The 19,522-nt window shown below is 41.8% G+C and overlaps 39 non-coding genes across 39 annotated transcripts; all 39 read left to right on the top strand.

Moving 5' to 3' along the window:
• Positions 1 to 255: 255 nt before the first annotated feature.
• On the top strand, positions 256 to 374 carry LOC134114696 (5S ribosomal RNA). The gene has a single exon (XR_009947063.1). It is a non-coding gene; the product is annotated as a 5S ribosomal RNA (ribosomal RNA).
• Positions 375 to 770: 396 nt separating this feature from the next.
• LOC134115018 (5S ribosomal RNA) lies at positions 771 to 889 on the top strand. The gene has a single exon (XR_009947380.1). It is a non-coding gene; the product is annotated as a 5S ribosomal RNA (ribosomal RNA).
• A 397-nt stretch (positions 890 to 1,286) lies between these two features.
• LOC134115182 (5S ribosomal RNA) lies at positions 1,287 to 1,405 on the top strand. Its single transcript, XR_009947544.1, has one exon. It is a non-coding gene; the product is annotated as a 5S ribosomal RNA (ribosomal RNA).
• Positions 1,406 to 1,744: 339 nt separating this feature from the next.
• LOC134115181 (5S ribosomal RNA) lies at positions 1,745 to 1,863 on the top strand. The gene has a single exon (XR_009947543.1). It is a non-coding gene; the product is annotated as a 5S ribosomal RNA (ribosomal RNA).
• A 396-nt stretch (positions 1,864 to 2,259) lies between these two features.
• Positions 2,260 to 2,378, top strand: LOC134115180 (5S ribosomal RNA). Its single transcript, XR_009947542.1, has one exon. It is a non-coding gene; the product is annotated as a 5S ribosomal RNA (ribosomal RNA).
• A 396-nt stretch (positions 2,379 to 2,774) lies between these two features.
• Positions 2,775 to 2,893, top strand: LOC134114695 (5S ribosomal RNA). The gene has a single exon (XR_009947062.1). It is a non-coding gene; the product is annotated as a 5S ribosomal RNA (ribosomal RNA).
• Positions 2,894 to 3,289: 396 nt separating this feature from the next.
• On the top strand, positions 3,290 to 3,408 carry LOC134114350 (5S ribosomal RNA). The gene has a single exon (XR_009946716.1). It is a non-coding gene; the product is annotated as a 5S ribosomal RNA (ribosomal RNA).
• Positions 3,409 to 3,804: 396 nt separating this feature from the next.
• Positions 3,805 to 3,923, top strand: LOC134114963 (5S ribosomal RNA). Its single transcript, XR_009947325.1, has one exon. It is a non-coding gene; the product is annotated as a 5S ribosomal RNA (ribosomal RNA).
• Positions 3,924 to 4,320: 397 nt separating this feature from the next.
• On the top strand, positions 4,321 to 4,439 carry LOC134115179 (5S ribosomal RNA). Its single transcript, XR_009947541.1, has one exon. It is a non-coding gene; the product is annotated as a 5S ribosomal RNA (ribosomal RNA).
• A 339-nt stretch (positions 4,440 to 4,778) lies between these two features.
• LOC134115178 (5S ribosomal RNA) lies at positions 4,779 to 4,897 on the top strand. Its single transcript, XR_009947540.1, has one exon. It is a non-coding gene; the product is annotated as a 5S ribosomal RNA (ribosomal RNA).
• A 397-nt stretch (positions 4,898 to 5,294) lies between these two features.
• LOC134115177 (5S ribosomal RNA) lies at positions 5,295 to 5,413 on the top strand. The gene has a single exon (XR_009947539.1). It is a non-coding gene; the product is annotated as a 5S ribosomal RNA (ribosomal RNA).
• Positions 5,414 to 5,752: 339 nt separating this feature from the next.
• LOC134115176 (5S ribosomal RNA) lies at positions 5,753 to 5,871 on the top strand. Its single transcript, XR_009947538.1, has one exon. It is a non-coding gene; the product is annotated as a 5S ribosomal RNA (ribosomal RNA).
• A 396-nt stretch (positions 5,872 to 6,267) lies between these two features.
• LOC134114694 (5S ribosomal RNA) lies at positions 6,268 to 6,386 on the top strand. Its single transcript, XR_009947061.1, has one exon. It is a non-coding gene; the product is annotated as a 5S ribosomal RNA (ribosomal RNA).
• Positions 6,387 to 6,782: 396 nt separating this feature from the next.
• LOC134114349 (5S ribosomal RNA) lies at positions 6,783 to 6,901 on the top strand. The gene has a single exon (XR_009946715.1). It is a non-coding gene; the product is annotated as a 5S ribosomal RNA (ribosomal RNA).
• Positions 6,902 to 7,297: 396 nt separating this feature from the next.
• Positions 7,298 to 7,416, top strand: LOC134115175 (5S ribosomal RNA). The gene has a single exon (XR_009947537.1). It is a non-coding gene; the product is annotated as a 5S ribosomal RNA (ribosomal RNA).
• A 396-nt stretch (positions 7,417 to 7,812) lies between these two features.
• On the top strand, positions 7,813 to 7,931 carry LOC134114693 (5S ribosomal RNA). The gene has a single exon (XR_009947060.1). It is a non-coding gene; the product is annotated as a 5S ribosomal RNA (ribosomal RNA).
• A 396-nt stretch (positions 7,932 to 8,327) lies between these two features.
• LOC134114348 (5S ribosomal RNA) lies at positions 8,328 to 8,446 on the top strand. Its single transcript, XR_009946714.1, has one exon. It is a non-coding gene; the product is annotated as a 5S ribosomal RNA (ribosomal RNA).
• Positions 8,447 to 8,842: 396 nt separating this feature from the next.
• On the top strand, positions 8,843 to 8,961 carry LOC134115173 (5S ribosomal RNA). Its single transcript, XR_009947535.1, has one exon. It is a non-coding gene; the product is annotated as a 5S ribosomal RNA (ribosomal RNA).
• A 396-nt stretch (positions 8,962 to 9,357) lies between these two features.
• Positions 9,358 to 9,476, top strand: LOC134114691 (5S ribosomal RNA). Its single transcript, XR_009947058.1, has one exon. It is a non-coding gene; the product is annotated as a 5S ribosomal RNA (ribosomal RNA).
• Positions 9,477 to 9,872: 396 nt separating this feature from the next.
• Positions 9,873 to 9,991, top strand: LOC134115007 (5S ribosomal RNA). The gene has a single exon (XR_009947369.1). It is a non-coding gene; the product is annotated as a 5S ribosomal RNA (ribosomal RNA).
• A 397-nt stretch (positions 9,992 to 10,388) lies between these two features.
• Positions 10,389 to 10,507, top strand: LOC134115172 (5S ribosomal RNA). The gene has a single exon (XR_009947534.1). It is a non-coding gene; the product is annotated as a 5S ribosomal RNA (ribosomal RNA).
• Positions 10,508 to 10,846: 339 nt separating this feature from the next.
• On the top strand, positions 10,847 to 10,965 carry LOC134115171 (5S ribosomal RNA). Its single transcript, XR_009947533.1, has one exon. It is a non-coding gene; the product is annotated as a 5S ribosomal RNA (ribosomal RNA).
• Positions 10,966 to 11,361: 396 nt separating this feature from the next.
• Positions 11,362 to 11,480, top strand: LOC134114347 (5S ribosomal RNA). Its single transcript, XR_009946713.1, has one exon. It is a non-coding gene; the product is annotated as a 5S ribosomal RNA (ribosomal RNA).
• Positions 11,481 to 11,877: 397 nt separating this feature from the next.
• Positions 11,878 to 11,996, top strand: LOC134115170 (5S ribosomal RNA). Its single transcript, XR_009947532.1, has one exon. It is a non-coding gene; the product is annotated as a 5S ribosomal RNA (ribosomal RNA).
• A 339-nt stretch (positions 11,997 to 12,335) lies between these two features.
• Positions 12,336 to 12,454, top strand: LOC134115169 (5S ribosomal RNA). Its single transcript, XR_009947531.1, has one exon. It is a non-coding gene; the product is annotated as a 5S ribosomal RNA (ribosomal RNA).
• Positions 12,455 to 12,850: 396 nt separating this feature from the next.
• On the top strand, positions 12,851 to 12,969 carry LOC134114690 (5S ribosomal RNA). Its single transcript, XR_009947057.1, has one exon. It is a non-coding gene; the product is annotated as a 5S ribosomal RNA (ribosomal RNA).
• Positions 12,970 to 13,365: 396 nt separating this feature from the next.
• Positions 13,366 to 13,484, top strand: LOC134114996 (5S ribosomal RNA). Its single transcript, XR_009947358.1, has one exon. It is a non-coding gene; the product is annotated as a 5S ribosomal RNA (ribosomal RNA).
• A 397-nt stretch (positions 13,485 to 13,881) lies between these two features.
• On the top strand, positions 13,882 to 14,000 carry LOC134115168 (5S ribosomal RNA). Its single transcript, XR_009947530.1, has one exon. It is a non-coding gene; the product is annotated as a 5S ribosomal RNA (ribosomal RNA).
• Positions 14,001 to 14,339: 339 nt separating this feature from the next.
• On the top strand, positions 14,340 to 14,458 carry LOC134115167 (5S ribosomal RNA). Its single transcript, XR_009947529.1, has one exon. It is a non-coding gene; the product is annotated as a 5S ribosomal RNA (ribosomal RNA).
• Positions 14,459 to 14,854: 396 nt separating this feature from the next.
• LOC134115166 (5S ribosomal RNA) lies at positions 14,855 to 14,973 on the top strand. Its single transcript, XR_009947528.1, has one exon. It is a non-coding gene; the product is annotated as a 5S ribosomal RNA (ribosomal RNA).
• Positions 14,974 to 15,368: 395 nt separating this feature from the next.
• LOC134114538 (5S ribosomal RNA) lies at positions 15,369 to 15,487 on the top strand. The gene has a single exon (XR_009946905.1). It is a non-coding gene; the product is annotated as a 5S ribosomal RNA (ribosomal RNA).
• Positions 15,488 to 15,883: 396 nt separating this feature from the next.
• LOC134114689 (5S ribosomal RNA) lies at positions 15,884 to 16,002 on the top strand. Its single transcript, XR_009947056.1, has one exon. It is a non-coding gene; the product is annotated as a 5S ribosomal RNA (ribosomal RNA).
• Positions 16,003 to 16,398: 396 nt separating this feature from the next.
• Positions 16,399 to 16,517, top strand: LOC134114345 (5S ribosomal RNA). The gene has a single exon (XR_009946711.1). It is a non-coding gene; the product is annotated as a 5S ribosomal RNA (ribosomal RNA).
• Positions 16,518 to 16,914: 397 nt separating this feature from the next.
• Positions 16,915 to 17,033, top strand: LOC134115165 (5S ribosomal RNA). The gene has a single exon (XR_009947527.1). It is a non-coding gene; the product is annotated as a 5S ribosomal RNA (ribosomal RNA).
• Positions 17,034 to 17,372: 339 nt separating this feature from the next.
• LOC134115164 (5S ribosomal RNA) lies at positions 17,373 to 17,491 on the top strand. Its single transcript, XR_009947526.1, has one exon. It is a non-coding gene; the product is annotated as a 5S ribosomal RNA (ribosomal RNA).
• Positions 17,492 to 17,887: 396 nt separating this feature from the next.
• LOC134114688 (5S ribosomal RNA) lies at positions 17,888 to 18,006 on the top strand. The gene has a single exon (XR_009947055.1). It is a non-coding gene; the product is annotated as a 5S ribosomal RNA (ribosomal RNA).
• Positions 18,007 to 18,402: 396 nt separating this feature from the next.
• Positions 18,403 to 18,521, top strand: LOC134114985 (5S ribosomal RNA). The gene has a single exon (XR_009947347.1). It is a non-coding gene; the product is annotated as a 5S ribosomal RNA (ribosomal RNA).
• A 397-nt stretch (positions 18,522 to 18,918) lies between these two features.
• On the top strand, positions 18,919 to 19,037 carry LOC134115162 (5S ribosomal RNA). The gene has a single exon (XR_009947524.1). It is a non-coding gene; the product is annotated as a 5S ribosomal RNA (ribosomal RNA).
• Positions 19,038 to 19,376: 339 nt separating this feature from the next.
• On the top strand, positions 19,377 to 19,495 carry LOC134115161 (5S ribosomal RNA). The gene has a single exon (XR_009947523.1). It is a non-coding gene; the product is annotated as a 5S ribosomal RNA (ribosomal RNA).
• Positions 19,496 to 19,522: the final 27 nt, after the last annotated feature.

Here is a 19,522-nt window from a genome sequence, read left to right as displayed (position 1 = left end):
AATTGATTCCGTTTCATGGTTGCTAAATTAGTGTTGATCAACATTTAACAATTGGCCTACTTTTGTTTGTAATTTAGCCGTTGAAATACAGGTGCTAACCCAACATGTTAGAATTGCCAGTGAAGAAAAGTAAAGTTACCTTCAGGTTTTAGGAACCTCTCTTGCCAATCCTAAGAACTGCTTCAATTTTAGAAAAAGAAACTCTTCTGATTATCTTTGACACGTTTTAAAGGATTAGGAAAAAGATAAAAAGCAGCGTACGGCCATACCTCTCTGGTTCCGCCCGATTTCGTCTGATCTCGGAAGCTAAGCAGAGCAGGGCCTGGTTAGTACCTGGATGGAAGACCGCCTGGGAATCCCAGGTGCCGTAAGCTTTTTCACTTCTCTCTGAAAGCCGCCGAGCGCCGCAGATTGTACACCTACAAATTACAAAAAGTATATCACATTGTCGAAGAGATGCATGTTTAGTGTTGTTTTAACGTTGGATATATAAGGAACTTAGACAATATCATCAAAATTGATTCCGTTTCATGGTTGCTAAATTAGTGTTGATCAACATTTAACAATTGGCCTACTTTTGTTTGTAATTTAGCCGTTGAAATACAGGTGCTAACCCAACATGTTAGAATTGCAAGTGAAGAAAAGTAAAGTTACCTTCAGGTTTTAGGAACCTCTCTTGCCAATCCTAAGAACTGCTTCAATTTTAGAAAAAGAAACTCTTCTGATTATCTTTGACACGTTTTAAAGGATTAGGAAAAAGATAAAAAGCAGCTTACGACCATACCTCTCTGGTTCCGCCCGATCTCATCTGATCTCGGAAGGTAAGCAGAGCAGGGCCTGGTTAGTACCTGGATGGAAGACCGCCTGGGAATCCCAGGTGCCGTAAGCTTTTTCACTTCTCTCTGAAAGCCGCCGAGCGCCGCAGATTGTACACCTACAAATTACAAAAAGTATATCACATTGTCGAAGAGATGCATGTTTAGTGTTGTTTTAACGTTGGATATATAAGGAACTTAGACAATATCATCAAAATTGATTCCGTTTCATGGTTGCTAAATTAGTGTTGATCAACATTTAACAATTGGCATACTTTTGTTTGTAATTTAGCCGTTGAAATACAGGTGCTAACCCAACATGTTAGAATTGCCAGTGAAGAAAAGTAAAGTTACCTTCAGGTTTTAGGAACCTCTCTTGCCAATCCTAAGAACTGCTTCAATTTTAGAAAAAGAAACTTTTCTGATTATCTTTGACACGTTCTAAAGGATTAGGAAAAAGATATTAAAGCAGCTTACGGCCATACCTCTCTGGTTCCGCCCGATCTCGTCTGATCTCGGAAGCTAAGCAGAGCAGGGCCTGGTTAGTACCTGGATGGAAGACCGCCTGGGAATCCCAGGTGCCGTAAGCTTTTTCACTTCTCTCTCCGAAAGCCGCCCAGCGCCGCAGATTGTACACCTACACAATTGTAAAAAGTATTTCACATTGTAGAAGAGATGCAATAGGAAGAAGATGAAAGGTGGCTTACGTCCATACCATCGTCAGGCCATTTGAGGTGGCGGGGACTGCAATGGCCATCCACCGATTGGCTGGGACTCCTGGGCGGGTCTTCTCTAGTCCATCCAATTTTCGGCATAGGATGTCACAGCCTTCTTTGCATACCCTTATTTAACCCACACAAAGATGCCAACGGCAGGCGTGACATAATTTTTTGACGCATTATAAAGGATTAGGAAAAAGATAAAAAGCAGCTTACGGCCATACCTCTCTGGTTCCGCCCGATCTCGTCTGATCTCGGAAGCTAAGCAGAGCAGGGCCTGGTTAGTACCTGGATGGAAGACCGCCTGGGAATCCCAGGTGCCGTAAGCTTTTTCACTTCTCTCTGAAAGCCGCCGAGCGCCGCAGATTGTACACCTACAAATTACAAAAAGTATATCACATTGTCGAAGAGATGCATGTTTAGTGTTGTTTTAACGTTGGATATATAAGGAACTTAGACAATATCATCAAAATTGATTCCGTTTCATGGTTGCTAAATTAGTGTTGATCAACATTTAACAATTGGCCTACTTTTGTTTGTAATTTAGCCGTTGAAATACAGGTGCTAACCCAACATGTTAGAATTGCCAGTGAAGAAAAGTAAAGTTACCTTCAGGTTTTAGGAACCTCTCTTGCCAATCCTAAGAACTGCTTCAATTTTAGAAAAAGAAACTCTTCTGATTATCTTTGACACGTTTTAAAGGATTAGGAAAAAGATAAAAAGCAGCTTACGGCCATACCTCTCTGGTTCCGCCCGATCTCGTCTGATCTCGGAAGCTAAGCAGAGCAGGGCCTGGTTAGTACCTGGATGGAAGACCGCCTGGGAATCCCAGGTGCCGTAAGCTTTTTCACTTCTCTCTGAAAGCCGCCGAGCGCCGCAGATTGTACACCTACAAATTACAAAAAGTATATCACATTGTCGAAGAGATGCATGTTTAGTGTTGTTTTAACGTTGGATATATAAGGAACTTAGACAATATCATCAAAATTGATTCCGTTTCATGGTTGCTAAATTAGTGTTGATCAACATTTAACAATTGGCCTACTTTTGTTTGTAATTTAGCCGTTGAAATACAGGTGCTAACCCAACATGTTAGAATTGCCAGTGAAGAAAAGTAAAGTTACCTTCAGGTTTTAGGAACCTCTCTTGCCAATCCTAAGAACTGCTTCAATTTTAGAAAAAGAAACTCTTCTGATTATCTTTGACACGTTTTAAAGGATTAGGAAAAAGATAAAAAGCAGCGTACGGCCATACCTCTCTGGTTCCGCCCGATTTCGTCTGATCTCGGAAGCTAAGCAGAGCAGGGCCTGGTTAGTACCTGGATGGAAGACCGCCTGGGAATCCCAGGTGCCGTAAGCTTTTTCACTTCTCTCTGAAAGCCGCCGAGCGCCGCAGATTGTACACCTACAAATTACAAAAAGTATATCACATTGTCGAAGAGATGCATGTTTAGTGTTGTTTTAACGTTGGATATTTAAGGAACTTAGACAATATCATCAAAATTGATTCCGTTTCATGGTTGCTAAATTAGTGTTGATCAACATTTAACAATTGGCCTACTTTTGTTTGTAATTTAGCCGTTGAAATACAGGTGCTAACCCAACATGTTAGAATTGCCAGTGAAGAAAAGTAAAGTTACCTTCAGGTTTTAGGAACCTCTCTTGCCAATCCTAAGAACTGCTTCAATTTTAGAAAAAGAAACTCTTCTGATTATCTTTGACACGTTTTAAAGGATTAGGAAAAAGATAAAAAGCAGCTTACGACCATACCTCTCTGGTTCCGCCCGATCTCATCTGATCTCGGAAGCTAAGCAGAGCAGGGCCTGGTTAGTACCTGGATGGAAGACCGCCTGGGAATCCCAGGTGCCGTAAGCTTTTTCACTTCTCTCTGAAAGCCGCCGAGCGCCGCAGATTGTACACCTACAAATTACAAAAAGTATATCACATTGTCGAAGAGATGCATGTTTAGTGTTGTTTTAACGTTGGATATATAAGGAACTTAGACAATATCATCAAAATTGATTCCGTTTCATGGTTGCTAAATTAGTGTTGATCAACATTTAACAATTGGCATACTTTTGTTTGTAATTTAGCCGTTGAAATACAGGTGCTAACCCAACATGTTAGAATTGCCAGTGAAGAAAAGTAAAGTTACCTTCAGGTTTTAGGAACCTCTCTTGCCAATCCTAAGAACTGCTTCAATTTTAGAAAAAGAAACTCTTCTGATTATCTTTGACACGTTTTAAAGGATTAGGAAAAAGATAAAAAGCAGCTTACGGCCATACCTCTCTGGTTCCGCCCGATCTCATCTGATCTCGGAAGCTAAGCAGAGCAGGGCCTGGTTAGTACCTGGATGGAAGACCGCCTGGGAATCCCAGGTGCCGTAAGCTTTTTCACTTCTCTCTGAAAGCCGCCGAGCGCCGCAGATTGTACACCTACAAATTACAAAAAGTATATCACATTGTCGAAGAGATGCATGTTTAGTGTTGTTTTAACGTTGGATATATAAGGAACTTAGACAATATCATCAAAATTGATTCCGTTTCATGGTTGCTAAATTAGTGTTGATCAACATTTAACAATTGGCATACTTTTGTTTGTAATTTAGCCGTTGAAATACAGGTGCTAACCCAACATGTTAGAATTGCCAGTGAAGAAAAGTAAAGTTACCTTCAGGTTTTAGGAACCTCTCTTGCCAATCCTAAGAACTGCTTCAATTTTAGAAAAAGAAACTTTTCTGATTATCTTTGACACGTTCTAAAGGATTAGGAAAAAGATATTAAAGCAGCTTACGGCCATACCTCTCTGGTTCCGCCCGATCTCGTCTGATCTCGGAAGCTAAGCAGAGCAGGGCCTGGTTAGTACCTGGATGGAAGACCGCCTGGGAATCCCAGGTGCCGTAAGCTTTTTCACTTCTCTCTCCGAAAGCCGCCCAGCGCCGCAGATTGTACACCTACACAATTGTAAAAAGTATTTCACATTGTAGAAGAGATGCAATAGGAAGAAGATGAAAGGTGGCTTACGTCCATACCATCGTCAGGCCATTTGAGGTGGCGGGGACTGCAATGGCCATCCACCGATTGGCTGGGACTCCTGGGCGGGTCTTCTCTAGTCCATCCAATTTTCGGCATAGGATGTCACAGCCTTCTTTGCATACCCTTATTTAACCCACACAAAGATGCCAACGGCAGGCGTGACATAATTTTTTGACGCATTATAAAGGATTAGGAAAAAGATAAAAAGCAGCTTACGGCCATACCTCTCTGGTTCCGCCCGATCTCGTCTGATCTCGGAAGCTAAGCAGAGCAGGGCCTGGTTAGTACCTGGATGGAAGACCGCCTGGGAATCCCAGGTGCCGTAAGCTTTTTCACTTCTCTCTGAAAGCCGCCGAGCGCCGCAGATTGTACACCTACAAATTACAAAAAGTATATCACATTGTCGAAGAGATGCATGTTTAGTGTTGTTTTAACGTTGGATATATAAGGAACTTAGACAATATCATCAAAATTGATTCCGTTTCATGGTTGCTAAATTAGTGTTGATCAACATTTAACAATTGGCATACTTTTGTTTGTAATTTAGCCGTTGAAATACAGGTGCTAACCCAACATGTTAGAATTGCCAGTGAAGAAAAGTAAAGTTACCTTCAGGTTTTAGGAACCTCTCTTGCCAATCCTAAGAACTGCTTCAATTTTAGAAAAAGAAACTTTTCTGATTATCTTTGACACGTTCTAAAGGATTAGGAAAAAGATATTAAAGCAGCTTACGGCCATACCTCTCTGGTTCCGCCCGATCTCGTCTGATCTCGGAAGCTAAGCAGAGCAGGGCCTGGTTAGTACCTGGATGGAAGACCGCCTGGGAATCCCAGGTGCCGTAAGCTTTTTCACTTCTCTCTCCGAAAGCCGCCCAGCGCCGCAGATTGTACACCTACACAATTGTAAAAAGTATTTCACATTGTAGAAGAGATGCAATAGGAAGAAGATGAAAGGTGGCTTACGTCCATACCATCGTCAGGCCATTTGAGGTGGCGGGGACTGCAATGGCCATCCACCGATTGGCTGGGACTCCTGGGCGGGTCTTCTCTAGTCCATCCAATTTTCGGCATAGGATGTCACAGCCTTCTTTGCATACCCTTATTTAACCCACACAAAGATGCCAACGGCAGGCGTGACATAATTTTTTGACGCATTATAAAGGATTAGGAAAAAGATAAAAAGCAGCTTACGGCCATACCTCTCTGGTTCCGCCCGATCTCGTCTGATCTCGGAAGCTAAGCAGAGCAGGGCCTGGTTAGTACCTGGATGGAAGACCGCCTGGGAATCCCAGGTGCCGTAAGCTTTTTCACTTCTCTCTGAAAGCCGCCGAGCGCCGCAGATTGTACACCTACAAATTACAAAAAGTATATCACATTGTCGAAGAGATGCATGTTTAGTGTTGTTTTAACGTTGGATATATAAGGAACTTAGACAATATCATCAAAATTGATTCCGTTTCATGGTTGCTAAATTAGTGTTGATCAACATTTAACAATTGGCCTACTTTTGTTTGTAATTTAGCCGTTGAAATACAGGTGCTAACCCAACATGTTAGAATTGCCAGTGAAGAAAAGTAAAGTTACCTTCAGGTTTTAGGAACCTCTCTTGCCAATCCTAAGAACTGCTTCAATTTTAGAAAAAGAAACTCTTCTGATTATCTTTGACACGTTTTAAAGGATTAGGAAAAAGATAAAAAGCAGCGTACGGCCATACCTCTCTGGTTCCGCCCGATTTCGTCTGATCTCGGAAGCTAAGCAGAGCAGGGCCTGGTTAGTACCTGGATGGAAGACCGCCTGGGAATCCCAGGTGCCGTAAGCTTTTTCACTTCTCTCTGAAAGCCGCCGAGCGCCGCAGATTGTACACCTACAAATTACAAAAAGTATATCACATTGTCGAAGAGATGCATGTTTAGTGTTGTTTTAACGTTGGATATATAAGGAACTTAGACAATATCATCAAAATTGATTCCGTTTCATGGTTGCTAAATTAGTGTTGATCAACATTTAACAATTGGCCTACTTTTGTTTGTAATTTAGCCGTTGAAATACAGGTGCTAACCCAACATGTTAGAATTGCCAGTGAAGAAAAGTAAAGTTACCTTCAGGTTTTAGGAACCTCTCTTGCCAATCCTAAGAACTGCTTCAATTTTAGAAAAAGAAACTCTTCTGATTATCTTTGACACGTTTTAAAGGATTAGGAAAAAGATAAAAAGCAGCTTACGACCATACCTCTCTGGTTCCGCCCGATCTCATCTGATCTCGGAAGCTAAGCAGAGCAGGGCCTGGTTAGTACCTGGATGGAAGACCGCCTGGGAATCCCAGGTGCCGTAAGCTTTTTCACTTCTCTCTGAAAGCCGCCGAGCGCCGCAGATTGTACACCTACAAATTACAAAAAGTATATCACATTGTCGAAGAGATGCATGTTTAGTGTTGTTTTAACGTTGGATATATAAGGAACTTAGACAATATCATCAAAATTGATTCCGTTTCATGGTTGCTAAATTAGTGTTGATCAACATTTAACAATTGGCCTACTTTTGTTTGTAATTTAGCCGTTGAAATACAGGTGCTAACCCAACATGTTAGAATTGCCAGTGAAGAAAAGTAAAGTTACCTTCAGGTTTTAGGAACCTCTCTTGCCAATCCTAAGAACTGCTTCAATTTTAGAAAAAGAAACTCTTCTGATTATCTTTGACACGTTCTAAAGGATTAGGAAAAAGATAAAAAGCAGCTTACGGCCATACCTCTCTGGTTCCGCCCGATCTCGTCTGATCTCGGAAGCTAAGCAGAGCAGGGCCTGGTTAGTACCTGGATGGAAGACCGCCTGGGAATCCCAGGTGCCGTAAGCTTTTTCACTTCTCTCTGAAAGCCGCCGAGCGCCGCAGATTGTACACCTACAAATTACAAAAAGTATATCACATTGTCGAAGAGATGCATGTTTAGTGTTGTTTTAACGTTGGATATATAAGGAACTTAGACAATATCATCAAAATTGATTCCGTTTCATGGTTGCTAAATTAGTGTTGATCAACATTTAACAATTGGCCTACTTTTGTTTGTAATTTAGCCGTTGAAATACAGGTGCTAACCCAACATGTTAGAATTGCCAGTGAAGAAAAGTAAAGTTACCTTCAGGTTTTAGGAACCTCTCTTGCCAATCCTAAGAACTGCTTCAATTTTAGAAAAAGAAACTCTTCTGATTATCTTTGACACGTTTTAAAGGATTAGGAAAAAGATAAAAAGCAGCGTACGGCCATACCTCTCTGGTTCCGCCCGATTTCGTCTGATCTCGGAAGCTAAGCAGAGCAGGGCCTGGTTAGTACCTGGATGGAAGACCGCCTGGGAATCCCAGGTGCCGTAAGCTTTTTCACTTCTCTCTGAAAGCCGCCGAGCGCCGCAGATTGTACACCTACAAATTACAAAAAGTATATCACATTGTCGAAGAGATGCATGTTTAGTGTTGTTTTAACGTTGGATATATAAGGAACTTAGACAATATCATCAAAATTGATTCCGTTTCATGGTTGCTAAATTAGTGTTGATCAACATTTAACAATTGGCCTACTTTTGTTTGTAATTTAGCCGTTGAAATACAGGTGCTAACCCAACATGTTAGAATTGCCAGTGAAGAAAAGTAAAGTTACCTTCAGGTTTTAGGAACCTCTCTTGCCAATCCTAAGAACTGCTTCAATTTTAGAAAAAGAAACTCTTCTGATTATCTTTGACACGTTTTAAAGGATTAGGAAAAAGATAAAAAGCAGCTTACGACCATACCTCTCTGGTTCCGCCCGATCTCATCTGATCTCGGAAGCTAAGCAGAGCAGGGCCTGGTTAGTACCTGGATGGAAGACCGCCTGGGAATCCCAGGTGCCGTAAGCTTTTTCACTTCTCTCTGAAAGCCGCCGAGCGCCGCAGATTGTACACCTACAAATTACAAAAAGTATATCACATTGTCGAAGAGATGCATGTTTAGTGTTGTTTTAACGTTGGATATATAAGGAACTTAGACAATATCATCAAAATTGATTCCGTTTCATGGTTGCTAAATTAGTGTTGATCAACATTTAACAATTGGCCTACTTTTGTTTGTAATTTAGCCGTTGAAATACAGGTGCTAACCCAACATGTTAGAATTGCCAGTGAAGAAAAGTAAAGTTACCTTCAGGTTTTAGGAACCTCTCTTGCCAATCCTAAGAACTGCTTCAATTTTAGAAAAAGAAACTCTTCTGATTATCTTTGACACGTTCTAAAGGATTAGGAAAAAGATAAAAAGCAGCTTACGGCCATACCTCTCTGGTTCCGCCCGATCTCGTCTGATCTCGGAAGCTAAGCAGAGCAGGGCCTGGTTAGTACCTGGATGGAAGACCGCCTGGGAATCCCAGGTGCCGTAAGCTTTTTCACTTCTCTCTGAAAGCCGCCGAGCGCCGCAGATTGTACACCTACAAATTACAAAAAGTATATCACATTGTCGAAGAGATGCATGTTTAGTGTTGTTTTAACGTTGGATATATAAGGAACTTAGACAATATCATCAAAATTGATTCCGTTTCATGGTTGCTAAATTAGTGTTGATCAACATTTAACAATTGGCCTACTTTTGTTTGTAATTTAGCCGTTGAAATACAGGTGCTAACCCAACATGTTAGAATTGCCAGTGAAGAAAAGTAAAGTTACCTTCAGGTTTTAGGAACCTCTCTTGCCAATCCTAAGAACTGCTTCAATTTTAGAAAAAGAAACTCTTCTGATTATCTTTGACACGTTTTAAAGGATTAGGAAAAAGATAAAAAGCAGCGTACGGCCATACCTCTCTGGTTCCGCCCGATTTCGTCTGATCTCGGAAGCTAAGCAGAGCAGGGCCTGGTTAGTACCTGGATGGAAGACCGCCTGGGAATCCCAGGTGCCGTAAGCTTTTTCACTTCTCTCTGAAAGCCGCCGAGCGCCGCAGATTGTACACCTACAAATTACAAAAAGTATATCACATTGTCGAAGAGATGCATGTTTAGTGTTGTTTTAACGTTGGATATATAAGGAACTTAGACAATATCATCAAAATTGATTCCGTTTCATGGTTGCTAAATTAGTGTTGATCAACATTTAACAATTGGCCTACTTTTGTTTGTAATTTAGCCGTTGAAATACAGGTGCTAACCCAACATGTTAGAATTGCAAGTGAAGAAAAGTAAAGTTACCTTCAGGTTTTAGGAACCTCTCTTGCCAATCCTAAGAACTGCTTCAATTTTAGAAAAAGAAACTCTTCTGATTATCTTTGACACGTTTTAAAGGATTAGGAAAAAGATAAAAAGCAGCTTACGACCATACCTCTCTGGTTCCGCCCGATCTCATCTGATCTCGGAAGGTAAGCAGAGCAGGGCCTGGTTAGTACCTGGATGGAAGACCGCCTGGGAATCCCAGGTGCCGTAAGCTTTTTCACTTCTCTCTGAAAGCCGCCGAGCGCCGCAGATTGTACACCTACAAATTACAAAAAGTATATCACATTGTCGAAGAGATGCATGTTTAGTGTTGTTTTAACGTTGGATATATAAGGAACTTAGACAATATCATCAAAATTGATTCCGTTTCATGGTTGCTAAATTAGTGTTGATCAACATTTAACAATTGGCATACTTTTGTTTGTAATTTAGCCGTTGAAATACAGGTGCTAACCCAACATGTTAGAATTGCCAGTGAAGAAAAGTAAAGTTACCTTCAGGTTTTAGGAACCTCTCTTGCCAATCCTAAGAACTGCTTCAATTTTAGAAAAAGAAACTTTTCTGATTATCTTTGACACGTTCTAAAGGATTAGGAAAAAGATATTAAAGCAGCTTACGGCCATACCTCTCTGGTTCCGCCCGATCTCGTCTGATCTCGGAAGCTAAGCAGAGCAGGGCCTGGTTAGTACCTGGATGGAAGACCGCCTGGGAATCCCAGGTGCCGTAAGCTTTTTCACTTCTCTCTCCGAAAGCCGCCCAGCGCCGCAGATTGTACACCTACACAATTGTAAAAAGTATTTCACATTGTAGAAGAGATGCAATAGGAAGAAGATGAAAGGTGGCTTACGTCCATACCATCGTCAGGCCATTTGAGGTGGCGGGGACTGCAATGGCCATCCACCGATTGGCTGGGACTCCTGGGCGGGTCTTCTCTAGTCCATCCAATTTTCGGCATAGGATGTCACAGCCTTCTTTGCATACCCTTATTTAACCCACACAAAGATGCCAACGGCAGGCGTGACATAATTTTTTGACGCATTATAAAGGATTAGGAAAAAGATAAAAAGCAGCTTACGGCCATACCTCTCTGGTTCCGCCCGATCTCGTCTGATCTCGGAAGCTAAGCAGAGCAGGGCCTGGTTAGTACCTGGATGGAAGACCGCCTGGGAATCCCAGGTGCCGTAAGCTTTTTCACTTCTCTCTGAAAGCCGCCGAGCGCCGCAGATTGTACACCTACAAATTACAAAAAGTATATCACATTGTCGAAGAGATGCATGTTTAGTGTTGTTTTAACGTTGGATATTTAAGGAACTTAGACAATATCATCAAAATTGATTCCGTTTCATGGTTGCTAAATTAGTGTTGATCAACATTTAACAATTGGCCTACTTTTGTTTGTAATTTAGCCGTTGAAATACAGGTGCTAACCCAACATGTTAGAATTGCCAGTGAAGAAAAGTAAAGTTACCTTCAGGTTTTAGGAACCTCTCTTGCCAATCCTAAGAACTGCTTCAATTTTAGAAAAAGAAACTCTTCTGATTATCTTTGACACGTTTTAAAGGATTAGGAAAAAGATAAAAAGCAGCTTACGACCATACCTCTCTGGTTCCGCCCGATCTCATCTGATCTCGGAAGCTAAGCAGAGCAGGGCCTGGTTAGTACCTGGATGGAAGACCGCCTGGGAATCCCAGGTGCCGTAAGCTTTTTCACTTCTCTCTGAAAGCCGCCGAGCGCCGCAGATTGTACACCTACAAATTACAAAAAGTATATCACATTGTCGAAGAGATGCATGTTTAGTGTTGTTTTAACGTTGGATATATAAGGAACTTAGACAATATCATCAAAATTGATTCCGTTTCATGGTTGCTAAATTAGTGTTGATCAACATTTAACAATTGGCATACTTTTGTTTGTAATTTAGCCGTTGAAATACAGGTGCTAACCCAACATGTTAGAATTGCCAGTGAAGAAAAGTAAAGTTACCTTCAGGTTTTAGGAACCTCTCTTGCCAATCCTAAGAACTGCTTCAATTTTAGAAAAAGAAACTTTTCTGATTATCTTTGACACGTTCTAAAGGATTAGGAAAAAGATATTAAAGCAGCTTACGGCCATACCTCTCTGGTTCCGCCCGATCTCGTCTGATCTCGGAAGCTAAGCAGAGCAGGGCCTGGTTAGTACCTGGATGGAAGACCGCCTGGGAATCCCAGGTGCCGTAAGCTTTTTCACTTCTCTCTCCGAAAGCCGCCCAGGGCCGCAGATTGTACACCTACACAATTGTAAAAAGTATTTCACATTGTAGAAGAGATGCAATAGGAAGAAGATGAAAGGTGGCTTACGTCCATACCATCGTCAGGCCATTTGAGGTGGCGGGGACTGCAATGGCCATCCACCGATTGGCTGGGACTCCTGGGCGGGTCTTCTCTAGTCCATCCAATTTTCGGCATAGGATGTCACAGCCTTCTTTGCATACCCTTATTTAACCCACACAAAGATGCCAACGGCAGGCGTGACATAATTTTTTGACGCATTATAAAGGATTAGGAAAAAGATAAAAAGCAGCTTACGGCCATACCTCTCTGGTTCCGCCCGATCTCGTCTGATCTCGGAAGCTAAGCAGAGCAGGGCCTGGTTAGTACCTGGATGGAAGACCGCCTGGGAATCCCAGGTGCCGTAAGCTTTTTCACTTCTCTCTGAAAGCCGCCGAGCGCCGCAGATTGTACACCTACAAATTACAAAAAGTATATCACATTGTCGAAGAGATGCATGTTTAGTGTTGTTTTAACGTTGGATATATAAGGAACTTAGACAATATCATCAAAATTGATTCCGTTTCATGGTTGCTAAATTAGTGTTGATCAACATTTAACAATTGGCCTACTTTTGTTTGTAATTTAGCCGTTGAAATACAGGTGCTAACCCAACATGTTAGAATTGCCAGTGAAGAAAAGTAAAGTTACCTTCAGGTTTTAGGAACCTCTCTTGCCAATCCTAAGAACTGCTTCAATTTTAGAAAAAGAAACTCTTCTGATTATCTTTGACACGTTTTAAAGGATTAGGAAAAAGATAAAAAGCAGCGTACGGCCATACCTCTCTGGTTCCGCCCGATTTCGTCTGATCTCGGAAGCTAAGCAGAGCAGGGCCTGGTTAGTACCTGGATGGAAGACCGCCTGGGAATCCCAGGTGCCGTAAGCTTTTTCACTTCTCTCTGAAAGCCGCCGAGCGCCGCAGATTGTACACCTACAAATTACAAAAAGTATATCACATTGTCGAAGAGATGCATGTTTAGTGTTGTTTTAACGTTGGATATATAAGGAACTTAGACAATATCATCAAAATTGATTCCGTTTCATGGTTGCTAAATTAGTGTTGATCAACATTTAACAATTGGCCTACTTTTGTTTGTAATTTAGCCGTTGAAATACAGGTGCTAACCCAACATGTTAGAATTGCAAGTGAAGAAAAGTAAAGTTACCTTCAGGTTTTAGGAACCTCTCTTGCCAATCCTAAGAACTGCTTCAATTTTAGAAAAAGAAACTCTTCTGATTATCTTTGACACGTTTTAAAGGATTAGGAAAAAGATAAAAAGCAGCTTACGACCATACCTCTCTGGTTCCGCCCGATCTCATCTGATCTCGGAAGGTAAGCAGAGCAGGGCCTGGTTAGTACCTGGATGGAAGACCGCCTGGGAATCCCAGGTGCCGTAAGCTTTTTCACTTCTCTCTGAAAGCCGCCGAGCGCCGCAGATTGTACACCTACAAATTACAAAAAGTATATCACATTGTCGAAGAGATGCATGTTTAGTGTTGTTTTAACGTTGGATATATAAGGAACTTAGACAATATCATCAAAATTGATTCCGTTTCATGGTTGCTAAATTAGTGTTGATCAACATTTAACAATTGGCATACTTTTGTTTGTAATTTAGCCGTTGAAATACAGGTGCTAACCCAACATGTTAGAATTGCCAGTGAAGAAAAGTAAAGTTACCTTCAGGTTTTAGGAACCTCTCTTGCCAATCCTAAGAACTGCTTCAATTTTAGAAAAAGAAACTTTTCTGATTATCTTTGACACGTTCTAAAGGATTAGGAAAAAGATATTAAAGCAGCTTACGGCCATACCTCTCTGGTTCCGCCCGATCTCGTCTGATCTCGGAAGCTAAGCAGAGCAGGGCCTGGTTAGTACCTGGATGGAAGACCGCCTGGGAATCCCAGGTGCCGTAAGCTTTTTCACTTCTCTCTCCGAAAGCCGCCCAGCGCCGCAGATTGTACACCTACACAATTGTAAAAAGTATTTCACATTGTAGAAGAGATGCAATAGGAAGAAGATGAAAGGTGGCTTACGTCCATACCATCGTCAGGCCATTTGAGGTGGCGGGGACTGCAATGGCCATCCACCGATTGGCTGGGACTCCTGGGCGGGTCTTCTCTAGTCCATCCAATTTTCGGCATAGGATGTCACAGCCTTCTTTGCATACCCTTATTTAACCCACACAAAGATGCCAACGGCAGGCGTGACATAATTTTTTGACGCATTATAAAGGATTAGGAAAAAGATAAAAAGCAGCTTACGGCCATACCTCTCTGGTTCCGCCCGATCTCGTCTGATCTCGGAAGCTAAGCAGAGCAGGGCCTGGTTAGTACCTGGATGGAAGACCGCCTGGGAATCCCAGGTGCCGTAAGCTTTTTCACTTCTCTCTGAAAGCCGCCGAGCGCCGCAGATTGTACACCTACAAATTACAAAAAGTATATCACATTGTCGAAGAGATGCATGTTTAGTGTTGTTTTAACGTTGGATATATAAGGAACTTAGACAATATCATCAAAATTGATTCCGTTTCATGGTTGCTAAATTAGTGTTGATCAACATTTAACAATTGGCCTACTTTTGTTTGTAATTTAGCCGTTGAAATACAGGTGCTAACCCAACATGTTAGAATTGCCAGTGAAGAAAAGTAAAGTTACCTTCAGGTTTTAGGAACCTCTCTTGCCAATCCTAAGAACTGCTTCAATTTTAGAAAAAGAAACTCTTCTGATTATCTTTGACACGTTTTAAAGGATTAGGAAAAAGATAAAAAGCAGCTTACGGCCATACCTCTCTGGTTCCGCCCGATCTCGTCTGATCTCGGAAGCTAAGCAGAGCAGGGCCTGGTTAGTACCTGGATGGAAGACCGCCTGGGAATCCCAGGTGCCGTAAGCTTTTCACTTCTCTCTGAAAGCTGCCGAGCGCCGCAGATTGTACACCTACAAATTACAAAAAGTACATCACATTGTCGAAGAGATGCATGTTTAGTGTTGTTTTAACGTTGGATATATAAGGAACTTAGACAATATCATCAAAATTGATTCCGTTTCATGGTTGCTAAATTAGTGTTGATCAACATTTAACAATTGGCATACTTTTGTTTGTAATTTAGCCGTTGAAATACAGGTGCTAACCCAACATGTTAGAATTGCCAGTGAAGAAAAGTAAAGTTACCTTCAGGTTTTAGGAACCTCTCTTGCCAATCCTAAGAACTGCTTCAATTTTAGAAAAAGAAACTCTTCTGATTATCTTTGACACGTTCTAAAGGATTAGGAAAAAGATAAAAAGCAGCTTACGGCCATACCTCTCTGGTTCCGCCCGATCTCGTCTGATCTCGGAAGCTAAGCAGAGCAGGGCCTGCTTAGTACCTGGATGGAAGACCGCCTGGGAATCCCAGGTGCCGTAAGCTTTTTCACTTCTCTCTGAAAGCCGCCGAGCGCCGCAGATTGTACACCTACAAATTACAAAAAGTATATCACATTGTCGAAGAGATGCATGTTTAGTGTTGTTTTAACGTTGGATATATAAGGAACTTAGACAATATCATCAAAATTGATTCCGTTTCATGGTTGCTAAATTAGTGTTGATCAACATTTAACAATTGGCCTACTTTTGTTTGTAATTTAGCCGTTGAAATACAGGTGCTAACCCAACATGTTAGAATTGCCAGTGAAGAAAAGTAAAGTTACCTTCAGGTTTTAGGAACCTCTCTTGCCAATCCTAAGAACTGCTTCAATTTTAGAAAAAGAAACTCTTCTGATTATCTTTGACACGTTTTAAAGGATTAGGAAAAAGATAAAAAGCAGCGTACGGCCATACCTCTCTGGTTCCGCCCGATTTCGTCTGATCTCGGAAGCTAAGCAGAGCAGGGCCTGGTTAGTACCTGGATGGAAGACCGCCTGGGAATCCCAGGTGCCGTAAGCTTTTTCACTTCTCTCTGAAAGCCGCCGAGCGCCGCAGATTGTACACCTACAAATTACAAAAAGTATATCACATTGTCGAAGAGATGCATGTTTAGTGTTGTTTTAACGTTGGATATTTAAGGAACTTAGACAATATCATCAAAATTGATTCCGTTTCATGGTTGCTAAATTAGTGTTGATCAACATTTAACAATTGGCCTACTTTTGTTTGTAATTTAGCCGTTGAAATACAGGTGCTAACCCAACATGTTAGAATTGCCAGTGAAGAAAAGTAAAGTTACCTTCAGGTTTTAGGAACCTCTCTTGCCAATCCTAAGAACTGCTTCAATTTTAGAAAAAGAAACTCTTCTGATTATCTTTGACACGTTTTAAAGGATTAGGAAAAAGATAAAAAGCAGCTTACGACCATACCTCTCTGGTTCCGCCCGATCTCATCTGATCTCGGAAGCTAAGCAGAGCAGGGCCTGGTTAGTACCTGGATGGAAGACCGCCTGGGAATCCCAGGTGCCGTAAGCTTTTTCACTTCTCTCTGAAAGCCGCCGAGCGCCGCAGATTGTACACCTACAAATTACAAAAAGTATATCACATTGTCGAAGAGATGCATGTTTAGTGTTGTTTTAACGTTGGATATATAAGGAACTTAGACAATATCATCAAAATTGATTCCGTTTCATGGTTGCTAAATTAGTGTTGATCAACATTTAACAATTGGCATACTTTTGTTTGTAATTTAGCCGTTGAAATACAGGTGCTAACCCAACATGTTAGAATTGCCAGTGAAGAAAAGTAAAGTTACCTTCAGGTTTTAGGAACCTCTCTTGCCAATCCTAAGAACTGCTTCAATTTTAGAAAAAGAAACTTTTCTGATTATCTTTGACACGTTCTAAAGGATTAGGAAAAAGATATTAAAGCAGCTTACGGCCATACCTCTCTGGTTCCGCCCGATCTCGTCTGATCTCGGAAGCTAAGCAGAGCAGGGCCTGGTTAGTACCTGGATGGAAGACCGCCTGGGAATCCCAGGTGCCGTAAGCTTTTTCACTTCTCTCTCCGAAAGCCGCCCAGCGCCGCAGATTGTACACCTACACAATTGTAAAAAGTATTTCACATTGTAGAAGAGATGCAATAGGAAGAAGATGAAAGGTGGCTTACGTCCATACCATCGTCAGGCCATTTGAGGTGGCGGGGACTGCAATGGCCATCCACCGATTGGCTGGGACTCCTGGGCGGGTCTTCTCTAGTCCATCCAATTTTCGGCATAGGATGTCACAGCCTTCTTTGCATACCCTTATTTAACCCACACAAAGATGCCAACGGCAGGCGTGACATAATTTTTTGACGCATTATAAAGGATTAGGAAAAAGATAAAAAGCAGCTTACGGCCATACCTCTCTGGTTCCGCCCGATCTCGTCTGATCTCGGAAGCTAAGCAGAGCAGGGCCTGGTTAGTACCTGGATGGAAGACCGCCTGGGAATCCCAGGTGCCGTAAGCTTTTTCACTTCTCTCTGAAAGCCGCCGAGCGCCGCAGATTGTACACCTACAAATTACAAAAAGTATATCACATTGTCGAAGAGATGCATGTTTAGTGTTGTTTTAACGTTGGATATATAAGGAACTTAGACAATATCATCAAAATTGATTCCGTTTCATGGTTGCTAAATTAGTGTTGATCAACATTTAACAATTGGCCTACTTTTGTTTGTAATTTAGCCGTTGAAATACAGGTGCTAACCCAACATGTTAGAATTGCCAGTGAAGAAAAGTAAAGTTACCTTCAGGTTTTAGGAACCTCTCTTGCCAATCCTAAGAACTGCTTCAATTTTAGAAAAAGAAACTCTTCTGATTATCTTTGACACGTTTTAAAGGATTAGGAAAAAGATAAAAAGCAGCGTACGGCCATACCTCTCTGGTTCCGCCCGATTTCGTCTGATCTCGGAAGCTAAGCAGAGCAGGGCCTGGTTAGTACCTGGATGGAAGACCGCCTGGGAATCCCAGGTGCCGTAAGCTTTTTCACTTCTCTCTGAAAGCCGCCGAGCGCCGCAGATTGTACACCTACAAATTACAAAAAGTATATCACATTGTCGAAGAGATGCATGTTTAGTGTTGTTTTAACGTTGGATATATAAGGAACTTAGACAATATCATCAAAATTGATTCCGTTTCATGGTTGCTAAATTAGTGTTGATCAACATTTAACAATTGGCCTACTTTTGTTTGTAATTTAGCCGTTGAAATACAGGTGCTAACCCAACATGTTAGAATTGCAAGTGAAGAAAAGTAAAGTTACCTTCAGGTTTTAGGAACCTCTCTTGCCAATCCTAAGAACTGCTTCAATTTTAGAAAAAGAAACTCTTCTGATTATCTTTGACACGTTTTAAAGGATTAGGAAAAAGATAAAAAGCAGCTTACGACCATACCTCTCTGGTTCCGCCCGATCTCATCTGATCTCGGAAGGTAAGCAGAGCAGGGCCTGGTTAGTACCTGGATGGAAGACCGCCTGGGAATCCCAGGTGCCGTAAGCTTTTTCACTTCTCTCTGAAAGCCGCCGAGCGCCGCAGATTGTACACCTACAAATTACAAAAAGTATATCACATTGTCGAAGAGATGCATGTTTAGTGTTGTTTTAACGTTGGATATATAAGGAACTTAGACAATATCATCAAAATTGATTCCGTTTCATGGTTGCTAAATTAGTGTTGATCAACATTTAACAATTGGCATACTTTTGTTTGTAATTTAGCCGTTGAAATACAGGTGCTAACCCAACATGTTAGAATTGCCAGTGAAGAAAAGTAAAGTTACCTTCAGGTTTTAGGAACCTCTCTTGCCAATCCTAAGAACTGCTTCAATTTTAGAAAAAGAAACTTTTCTGATTATCTTTGACACGTTCTAAAGGATTAGGAAAAAGATATTAAAGCAGCTTACGGCCATACCTCTCTGGTTCCGCCCGATCTCGTCTGATCTCGGAAGCTAAGCAGAGCAGGGCCTGGTTAGTACCTGGATGGAAGACCGCCTGGGAATCCCAGGTGCCGTAAGCTTTTTCACTTCTCTCTCCGAAAGCCGCCCAGCGCCGCAGATTGTACACCTACACAATTGTAAAAAGTATTTCACATTGTAGAAGAGATGCAATAGGAAGAAGATGAAAGGTGGCTTACGTCCATACCATCGTCAGGCCATTTGAGGTGGCGGGGACTGCAATGGCCATCCACCGATTGGCTGGGACTCCTGGGCGGGTCTTCTCTAGTCCATCCAATTTTCGGCATAGGATGTCACAGCCTTCTTTGCATACCCTTATTTAACCCACACAAAGATGCCAACGGCAGGCGTGACATAATTTTTTGACGCATTATAAAGGATTAGGAAAAAGATAAAAAGCAGCTTACGGCCATACCTCTCTGGTTCCGCCCGATCTCGTCTGATCTCGGAAGCTAAGCAGAGCAGGGCCTGGTTAGTACCTGGATGGAAGACCGCCTGGGAATCCCAGGTGCCGTAAGCTTTTTCACTTCTCTCTGAAAGCCGCCGA

This window comes from Pungitius pungitius, unplaced genomic scaffold (genome assembly GCF_949316345.1).
Source record: "Pungitius pungitius unplaced genomic scaffold, fPunPun2.1 scaffold_34, whole genome shotgun sequence".
NCBI lineage: Eukaryota > Metazoa > Chordata > Actinopteri > Perciformes > Gasterosteidae > Pungitius > Pungitius pungitius.
The sequence above is the reverse complement of the archived record's forward strand: the minus strand, read 5'-3'. Positions and strand labels throughout refer to the sequence as shown.